Here is an 11,472-nt window from a genome sequence, read left to right on the forward strand (position 1 = left end):
CATGAGCTCTCCTGTTGTTCTGTGACACATTTAAAACCAATGTTCCCTCTAATTTTTCATGAGTCTTAACAAACACACAAACTCCCTGAGCGTCCCTTGGACCACTGTGAGCAACATCAGACGTGTGCACTGTGGTCACACCAGCATCACATCCATTCAAGTTACATGGTTCATTAAAAGAATCAAATTACAGCATTTACATTTCTGTTAAAACACTTTGTCAACAGGAGCCAGTTGAAGGCTGCAGTGATTTTACTGACACTACAATGTATAAGAGTGAAGTTATTGAATATTTGTCTCTCTTTACTGTTGCAGCGGTTTTGCAAATTGCAGACGGACCCTGTTCACTCCGTAGACACCAATGTTATTCCTGTAGCTTGAAAGACAGCTACTTTTGATAAAACTGGGCTTGTAGCACATTGTCTGCCTTGCAACAATGGGAAAGAGGCACCGTTTATGTTTTGACAACCTATATCTGATGAGTTATTGATGCTGGAAGTCCGAATCTGTGAATATCTTTCCAACTTTACTGAACTTGGGGCCACTACCACCTAAGGAGTGATATATTTAATTTTGAAAAAAGCATTTAGCCATACTTAAAGCTTTAAGTGCTTTATTAACACGGAACTAAAAATTTTGTATTGTTTTATTATCACAGGTTCTGTCTGAAAAGAGGTGGCATCATTTTAAACAGTGAAATCAAACTAACAAAATGTAATGACCAACCAATGAGCAATACTGGATTCTGCAAAAACATCAACAACTTTTTTTAAAATCTAAATCTTATCTTAACACAGTTAATGTATTAATTTATTTATGTGTGTATGCATGTATTTATTGATTTATTTAGTACTGTTAACATATCAGAGTTCTGAGTGAGTTTTTCTTAAGATAGGCAAAGGCCATTTATTGATTACATATAGGCTCTTAAATGTTTATTAAAAACTAAAAAGCATTTTAAAAAAACAACTTAGGCATTTATTGAGTCATTAAAATACTGTAGAGTACAGACCACATCAGCATGATTATAAGCATCCTCTGGTAAATGAACAACCAGATACTGATGTCTCTCACCATATGGACTTCAGGAGATGACTGGGGGATGATAAACTGTGACCTACTGGTTGGGTTCTCTCTGTTCTCATGTTTCTTACATGTTTGTCCCCTGACAGCCGGGTCCTAATGTTTTTTGATCAACACACCATACTATGATGTTTTTACAATGATGGTTCTACTATGGAACCAGTTTGACATGTTCAGGTGTTCTTTGTGTGAAAACTCAGAGATTTCAGGTATCAGAAGGTGGTTTTCAACTTTCTTTGTTAACTTTCTGCTTCAACTTTAAACTAAATTTCCTTCACTAAGCCAGCCCTCTGGACTTCCAGTAAGCTGTGTTCCTATTGGCTGTCCAGGTGGCTGCTTGGTATTATCAGGAACACCTGAGCAGCTCAGTGTCTTCCTGCTTTATTTAGCTGCATTCAAACATTTCCTCTGCTTCTCTTCACCACAGAACCGGGTTTGGCTCCATTGCTTTAGTTATTTCTTTAGGCGTTGGCTTGCAGCTTCCAGCAGTAAAATCGTCTTTAATGTGTTTCTTGGTGTGTTTTAGGGCTTTGTACTGGATAGTTGTCTTGGTAAATGAGGTTCTTTAGCCACAGTTAGCACATGGTGCTAATGTGTGCAGTGATTAGTGGATTTGGTGCAGCTGAGTTGTGTCTTTATCTTGGCTGTAGTGAGTCTTCAGAGGTTTTTGGTCAGACACATTCTGTATTCTTGTTTGTGAGCCAGCGTTGGTTGTCCAGAAGGTAAGAGTTCCTGTCCTGATTCTCTGTTCTCAGAGGTTCTCTGGTAGGCTGCAGGAGACTTTAGTGTTTGGGTTGTGCTAGTTTGGTTTTTGTATGGTTTCATTTGGACGACTATCTTGAGGCTCCTCCATGTGGTTTAGTGAGGTTTTCTGGAACAGTTCTACATAGCAACCTGCAGCAGAAGAGACTTTGAGAGTTTTTAGGAAGTTCTGGAGACCAGACTTTAGAGCAGAAGAAACATTTGTCAGCAGTTTGAGCAGGAGAAGGTGAGCTTCAGAGTAGAAATGAGATGGAAACCTTCTTGACCCGTGTGGTGAGGTCCTGTACCAAGAGTTTGAGCAGGTTGTGAAGAGTCTGTAGTTCTTTGGTCTGAAAGCACAAGAAGAGTCGACTCATTAAAGGAGAAAACAGGAGATATTGTTGGTTCTTCTGTTGCTCTGCAGTTTCCTTAGACTGAATATCAAGTTTATATTTTAAATGATTTCCCATGTGAGCCCAAGAAGACTTGAATAAACTCCCTCCATCCCCTGGACACAACATATTTTATTACCATGTTAAATCTTTTTTTTTTTTTTTTTTTTTTTTTTAATGTTTTTGAGTTTTAATCATAGTTTTAGTATAGTTTTTTTTCTCTTTGCTTGTTTAGTTTTGTCATCTGTGTAAAAGGTGCTAAACAAATAAAGTTGAATTGATAAACTGAATAATTGACTAACTCATGATTGTGACAACAGAAGTATTTTCATTGTGATTTAAGGGTTTATTTCACTTTTAAGGTTGGGGTTAAAATCTTGACAGAGAAAGATGACTAAAGAAATAAACTACATAACAAAAAGCAATTAAATCAAAGGAAAAAAATTTAATACAAAAAACTTTTAAAAAGTTTTATTGTTAAAAAGATTTAAGAAATTTAAGATGTAATTTTCTAATTAAACTTTAAATTTCTTAATTAAATGTTTTGTCTTTATAAAAGTTTAATAATCTAATTAAATGTTTTGCATATTTTAAAATGTTTAATATTCTTCTTGTTTAATTTATTTTTTAAATGTTTAATTATCGAAAATATTTTATCTGTAATTTTTAATATTTGTATTTTAAAAATTTTGTTTAATTTCATGACATGTATTGTATCTTGAATTATCTAATTCAATATTTTGTCTGTTCAATATAATTTAATTGTATTTAATGTTTAACTCTATTAAACAGACAAAATATTGAATTAGATAATTCAACAAGATACAATACATGTCATTATGAAATTAAACAAAATTTTTAAAATACAAATATTAAAAATTACAGATAAAATATTTTCCATAGTTAAACATTTAAAAAATACAATTAAACAAGAAGAATATTAAACATTTTAAAAAATGCAAAACATTTAATTAGATTATTAAACCTTTAAAAAGACAAAACATTTAATTAAGAAATTTAATGTTTAATTAGAAAATTACATCTTAAAGACAATAAAACTTCAAATAGGAATAAAACAGAAAATACAATGAAGCATTTAAAAAGAAAATTAAACATTAAAAGGTGGTAAAACATTTAAAAAGAAAAACCTTAAAGATTTAATCGAAACATTAAATATTGGGAAAGAAAAAAAAACTCAAACAAGCCGACAAAACATTTGAAAAAACAAACATTAAAAAGACAAAACATTTGGAAATCAAATCAGACATTAGAAAAGAATAAAAGGTGAGAAAAGAGCAAAAGTAAACGTTTAAGAAGAATCAAACTAAAGACAAAACATTTGAAAAGACACCAGTTAGACTTTGGAAGATCAAATTAAACAGAAGAGACAATAAAACGATCAAAAAGAGCAAAAACAGATAAAGTTCTTAAAGCGTTTTCTAGTCTGAAACGAAAACATTAAGTTGTTTCTTCAAACATTTCCTCTTTCTATGTTCTTGGTTTGATTGTGGACAGATTAACTAAGAACTCATTTCAGAAAACTGCTTTCCAGATAAAGTCTACTAGTAGTTGAAGGCATTGATCAAACTAATGTTACCTTCTGATCTCCACAAACTTTACTGTTCAGTGAAGAGAATCAAAGTTTGTTGAGGATTTCTAAAAAACCCACAGGTGAAGGTCTGAGAAGAACTCAGATGGATGGTCTAAATGTGAAATCAAGACTCATGGTCACAAGTTTTAAGGCTTCTGTTAACCAGAAAGTTCAAACTAACAGAGAAGTACTGAGAAACTTTTAAAACTTCAGTCCTCAGACTGTCTGAAGGTTCAAACTAACAGAGAACTACTCAAGAACTTAGAAGATATCAGTCCTTGGGCTGTCTGAAAGTTAAATCTAACAGAGAACTACTGTGGGACTTAGAAAATTTCAGCCCTCAGACTGTCTGAAGGTTCAAACTAACAGAGAAGTACTCAGGAAATTAGAAGATATCAGTCCTTGGACTCTCTGAAAGTTCAATCTAACAGAGAACTACTGTGGGACTTAGAAAATTTCAGCCCTCAGACTGTGTGAAAGCTCAGGTCCTGAGGACTCGGGAGGTGTGGAGGCTTTGGAAAGTCTTGGAACTGAGGGTTCAACCCTCCAGCACAAAGGCTGAAGTCCAACCTCCTGAGAAAAACGGTCGAGTTGAGACCCGAGTTAAAAAAAAAACTCGAAAACGACAAAAAATAGATGATAAATGCGCAAAAAAAAGAAGAATTAGTATCTGAGCGAATAGCTCAGGGGAAAAGAAGACTGACTACCAAGTGGAAGGTCGCAGGTTCAAGACCCGCCAGCGGCAGTTTTCTTTCTTTGTCTTTGTCAGGATTTTGAGAAAATTTAAGAAGTGTCTGGTCTTGAACCAGCGACCTGCAGCTCCATAGGCAAATCCTTAACTCACTGAGCTACAGATCAGATAAAAAGAAATAAATTCGTCGTCCCTTTGACATCGTAGTTCCTGAAGTGACCACATGGGCAGGGCCAAGGCGGAGTCTGGGTGGAGTCAGGGCGGAGAGTAGGCGGGAAGGTGGGTGGCGGCCTCCCCCCTCTAGTCCCCCACCTCCCCCCACCACCCACCACACCTTCCCCCGCCCGACGAGTTCTTCGAGTCGCCACGAGTTCTTCGAGTCTCGACAGGTTTTCCCGAGTTTCTTGAGTTTCCACCAGGTCGGAGGCAGGACAGGTTGTCATGAAGAGGTGTTGAAGTCGATCAGGATGGAGTGACCTTTTACAGCAACTAGAAGGAAGACGACTAGAAGAGCAGGTCTTTAACCACCATCCATAAAATCCATGGAGTCGGCTCCAGAAAAATGAAGGGAGGTCAACTTTTATCAACCTCCATCCAGATGTTCAACTTGATATCTTTAGACATTTTTAGCACCACAAACCTTTAGTATCACACTTTTTTTTAAATCATTTATTAGGACTTTAATGGAATCCACCAGCAGATTTTCTTTTTGTTGACAAACTTTATTCTTGTCGTCGTGGGACTGCAGTATTTAAAACTGTTCCTTCTATTTGACCTCATGTTTATTAGTTTTAGTGGAGAAGGTTTTAATTGTCAATTAGTCTCTTAAAAACTAAATAATAAATTGGATTAGTCAAGAGGTTTAAATTTCTTACTTTGTCATATTTTAAATATGACAAAAAATATAAAAATAAAGTCTTGAGACAATTTGACCTGTAATTGGCGTTATATAAATAAAATTGAATTAAAATTGTATGTATCTTGTAATGTTGGAGTAATTCAGCCATATATGTTGGAAAATACATTTTCTTTGTCCATTAATCTGTTGTTTTCTCCAGTAATTCATTTCTTGTTTTGGTTTATAAAATGTCAAGCCCAAATATATTCAGTTTACTGTCATAAAAACCAAAAAGATTTACATTCATGATGCAGGAATCAGACAGTTTTTCACTTTTTATTTTAGTTTAGTCAGAAAGATAGTTGATAATGTGTGAATTGTTGCAGCTTGTGAGCCATAGAAGGTTTTAATCTTTGGGGCCGAGTGTCAAAAAACATTTAGAAACCAACATCAACAAAACACTCAACAAAGATTTGAACATCATTAAAGGGAAATCCAACTTTTGCATGACAATGTCTAATTAAAGGACATTTATTTCCAACGTAAATGTGTGATATTCATCCTCTGGAGCTTTCTCTTCACATCGTCTTCCACCTGGACTGGTTTGGTCGGGAGCATGTGCAACAAACATTTGAAAAACTGCACTTTAACATCAATGAATGACACTGAAGTTTAATCTCTACATAAATGAGACTGAGTCTGGATGTGCTGCTCTGTCATTAACTCCTAAGTTTAGGCAAAGTTCAAACAAAAGAGGACAGTTCAGATAAGACTTGAGAATGAGCTTATTTTGAACAAACATCTCAGACTTTCTGAGCTTCAGCACCTATAGCAAGATATTTTAACAACAAGCAACTCAAGAGATCCAGAAGTTGGAGAGAGTTAGCTTTAGCTGAGCCAAAGAACATGTGGGATGCTAACCTAGCAAACATTTCAGACTTTTCTCTGTGAATTCTGAGAAATAATTTCCTATTTAACGACAGAGCTACACATCTTAACTCAGTCTCATTAAAACAGACTCTAATTCAGTGTCATCCATCCATATTAAAGTGCAGTTACCCAAAATGTTTGTTGCATGAGCTCCAACAAAACCTGTCCAGGTAGAAGGCCACTTTGACAAACAGGAAGTGGAAGATTCCAAGCAGATTTATAGAAGGGGGAACCGGACTGTACTAAGTTTGGTTGAGTATAGAGGGGTGTTTTGTGGGTTTTTAAGGCTGATAATGATTATTAGTGAGACATTTGGAGTAGATATTCATTTGCAGTAAATGAAAGTATTTAAAAGCTTGGAGTTAAACTTAGAAGAACACAAACTCTAACAGAAAACTTTGTTGACAAGTTTTTGTTTTGTTTACAGATGTTAAAGGAGTTTTATTCGTGACGTATAACCAATCAAATCACTCCAGAAGACAGAGTGACCACAGGTAGATAAAGGTTCAGAGCCAAAGCAGCACCATTTTTAAATGTATTTATTACCGTAAATCAGTAAAAAATAAAATACTGATAATCAGTAAATCAGTCAGCCCACAATTACTACAATTCTACAATGTATGTCTCTTTGCTTTGACTTGTTATTTGTACAATATATGATGTATATTATGCCGTTTTTTCATCCCAAAGGCTGTACTATGATGTTTTCTAAGAGACATAATGTGCTACTCTGTTTGTTCTGGTCCTGCACTCCTCCTCTGTTGTTTTCTGTATTGTACTCAGCTGCATGCCTTCGTCCACCCGGCCTCCATTGACTCGTCCCGCCTGCCGTCTCTGGAGCTGAAGCTGGATTGGAACAGACCAAAGTACAGTCCAATCACGATGCCAGCTGCCTCTCAAAAGGCTCCTTCATCTGGCAGGTGGCAGCACTTCTTCTGAGGGGAAGCTGAGCTGGCCCGGCAGAACTTTGGAGATGTGTTCCAGTGGTTGGTGGATGTGTAGGGAGACAGAGAGGGACCTTTGAATTGTTCACAAAGGAAAACAGGGAACCCATTGGTAGTTTTAGTTTTGGGTGCTACTGCGGTGTGTTTTTGGGCTTGAAGAGGTGAACAGGAAGAGTTTTTTTTTCGTATTGATTATTTTTTACTTTGTTCCTGGTTGGAATGCCCATCAATGTCAACATGAAGTTCACTTTTAGTTCTGTTTATTTATTTTATTGTACTAACACCCATTTGTTTTTAACCCCCTCACATGTTGTGTTGTTGTAAACTTACTCTTTCAAATAAATTCTCGTCTAACCCTCTGGAAACCAGCGTTTGGACTGTTTTTGTGTTGCTCCTCACCTACTGACAGCTGTGGACTAAAGGCTATACTGTGACGTTTTTAGAGCGACATGCTATACTATGATGTTTGTTGGGCGACACGCTATGCTATAGGCTTTTTTAATTGACATATTACTGACCTTTTTTTGTTTTAGTTTTTTTTGTTGTTTTTTAGCAACATATTCTAAGAATTTGAACAGTTTTAAAACTTACTATACTTTTACTTGTGCAATGAAATATTATTCTATGGCATTTTTTAGATGACATATTATACTCTGATGTTTTCTTGAATTACATACTATTTTGACAATATACTGCACTATGACATTTTTTGAACCACATATCATACATGACAATTTTAGGCAACATCCTATCATTTTGCGCTTTTTGAACCACATAATAATCTATGTGTTTTTTTCTTGCCAACATGCTGTACTATGAACTACAGGCCATACTATGTTATTCTTGAGTAAAGCATACTATACTTTGACATTTTCTGAACTACATCCTATACTATGGCGTTATACACAGAGTGCTTTGGTTACATGTTGATTTATAATCTAGATTTTTTTCTGTTTTGTTTTTTGACGGGATTACCACAGACCTGACTGTGAACACCGTTGACACCCACCTCAGGGAGACGCTGCCTAAGATCTCAAGGCTGCTTGGTCGTGGTCTTTCTGGCACGTACTCTTCCAAGATGAGCCGGGAAGTTTAACACTGATGGAATGACACCAGGTCTAAGCCGACAAACTTCCAATTCCTCCTCAACCCATAGTCTCTGGGAAACCTACATGGAGTAAGAAAAGTAGACAGAGAAGTAAGTAAGTCTGTACACAACATATTAAAAAAGAAATCATGCTAATAAATTAAGTACAAATAACCGAATTCGCCAATATACTGGAGACCAGAGCTATTTAATTTGATAAATATAACCTTGTTTAGTAACATTTCAATTATTTGAGAGCAGTCCTAAAGAACTGCCTGTAATCCCAATCATAAAATGGGGTTGGTGAAAGAACATAGATGGTAATCTGGATATTTGAGTTAGGCTTTATAACTACTATTGGTAGTATTGGTGGTAGTAATAGCAATGTGACTACTACTAGTAGTAGTGGTGGTAGTAAACTACTGTTGCTGATACTGGCACTGCTACTACAACTTCTGATACTATTACAAATGCTGATACTACTTCTACGACTCTAACAGCTGTTTATACTACTACTGCTGCTTGTACTTTTAGTATTACTACTACTGCTTGTACAACTATACTACAGCTACTATTAATCGTCTGGTATTTGTTTGTCAAGCTGCTAGCTCGCCTTAGCGTTTTGCTAGTGGCTAACTAGTTAGCTCTCATAGACTGGAAGCTCTCAACAAGATTTCATAATGAAAAAAGAGCCAAAAACTATTCTTACCTACGAAAAGTCATTCCAAGTTTCCTTGTCTCAATCGTACGACGCAGTGTGTAACTGTATGCAGCACAGTGAGCCGGCATACTTGTTTCCGTTTTCACACCGTCTACATCAACGGAATGCACTGAAACTTTTCCCCCACTAGCTTAGCCTCGCTGTAGCACGCAGCTCAAAGGGGCGTGTCCTATCTACTCATTCATATCTATGAGAACAACGGTGGTGGCTGCACATAATGACGCCTGACATTGATTAGCTGTGTAAATACCATTATATACAGTCTATGGTAAATACGTATGTGAATCGCATCATTGGCTGCAGCAGCCAGTCACTGGTCACTCACTGACTCACATTGAAAAATAGCACAGAATGAATTGCTACGTGTTTATTTTATTTACAATTTAGGTTGGATTTTTTTTGTGTGTGCGCAGCGCAGATTCGCTGTGCGCGGAGACCGTGTCAGCAGTGTGCAATTGCGCACGCGCGCAGCTTAGAGGGAACAGTGGTTGCATCATTTTACACCTAAAAGCAGACATTTGAGGGCTTATTGTACGTGAAACCTGCATCATTTGTCCATGTTTTACTTCTTGCATCACCTAAATATGAACTAAAACATGCTTTCCATGAAGAAATCAGCCTCATTCAGTCATTACATCAGATCTGCAGCAGCTGGAGTGAATAAAACGGGATTTCTTATGCTTAAAACTTGCTTTAAAATGTTTGACAACCACAGTAGATTAACATGCAGTCCAATGACACTGCAGTCATATGATGGTCTTAAACATGTGGTTTGGTTCTTTTGCTTTGTTCTGAGGGTTTATGTAACATGATTTACTGCGACTGACTGGAAGCAGTAAAGAAAATCCTGACTTCTTATGCACATGTACACATGGGCGGAGAATTCCGAAGGGGTAAGACACAGGGGATACTCTTGCATTTGTTCTTTGCAATAGAAACAGAGAACTTTTTATGAAAACCTGCTGTAGCTCTACTTATAGACCTAACAGTACAGATACATGTAGGGAAAGCACAAATCAGTGCATAACAATCCACCAAAATACAGGAAATTTAGTGTTAAGGAGCACAGAATCCCTGCTTAATGTTCAGGGATTATGCAAAGTTCAAATTCTAAAGCCATGCTTGTATAACAGATGAATGACACATAAACCAAGAGTCTTTTTACAAAATATCTGTGATCTGAAAGAAGTTAATTTAAATTTAGTATTGTCCTAAAGCAGTTTTAATCAATTTTCTGCTATTTTTACATAAGACATTATGTGCTCATTAAAAAATGAGCACATAATGTCCCAAAATGAAAACTAAAAGCTGAAAGGGCCATAAATCATTGCTTTTAAACACATTTCTTTTTAAAATACCATAAAACATGGCGTACTCACTGTCAGGAAACAGTTTTTGACACCATGGATGGTTAAAAAGCGAAACTTTTTTAGCCAGTTTACTAGCAACAGAAAGAAATAGGTTTTACATGGTCATTATGTTGTCCTTGTTTGACAATAAACCTTGGAAAATAAAGCAGCGTTTTCGTAAATGGTAATTGTCCATGTGATTTGTTTTTCACAGACACAGAATTTGAACATTAGAGTAATTCATAACCAATGTCCTTTACTAAGTTTCCCTTTCTAAAGTGCTTTGAATTGTCGCATCTGCAGTACAAACTTATGTATGAATATATATTTGTCTTGAGTAATTCCTAGTGTTACATTTTGTTTATCAAAAAATGCTTTAGACATGATCTCATGAGTTGATGCTTCGCAAGAACAAACCACACATATGACTTGAAAAGGATGTTCAGTGCATTATATCATCCATAATGAACCATTTTAGTAAGTTTAGTTTAATTTTATGTTTGTGGGGTTTAAGGAAGTACAGTTGAAGTAAACTCCAGTTCAGCAATTGATAGAATAACTGGATATAGACAGTAAACTGCTGCTGAAGTCTGAATAAAATCATGAAATTAATCATTTGTTTCTATAGTAAAGCGCAAAACCTGAGAAAATGTGTTTTAAAGTACATTTTTTAACATCATTCTATAACTCCCTATGTAAAATGACATGATCAAAACAAATATCACATTAACTTTTTAACTGTTTCCAGTAATCACACATAGGAAAACTGTCAGAATTTAGTCTGGTGCAACTTCAGCACATTTAAAAATGTGTTTCAAATACTTGTAAATCAAAAATACTCTGTATATTGTCATTTTTTCTACATATAGAAAGATTTTGTGCTAAATTTGTATCTTAAGTTATCTTAAAGCACTGCTTCATAGGATTGAATTGGATTAGCTTAAGTAAAACCTACTTTACTTTATTTGTTTCATGGCACTTTTGGTTTTCCATACTTGAGTCTTTGAATTTACGCACCTTTGGGAGGAAGGTCTGAGTCTGTCTAATGCCGCCATCTGGTGCCCTTTACATTTCATCACGAGAAATATTTTACACACATTTCCAT

Source organism: Amphiprion ocellaris, chromosome 12, assembly GCF_022539595.1.
Source record: "Amphiprion ocellaris isolate individual 3 ecotype Okinawa chromosome 12, ASM2253959v1, whole genome shotgun sequence".
NCBI lineage: Eukaryota > Metazoa > Chordata > Actinopteri > Pomacentridae > Amphiprion > Amphiprion ocellaris.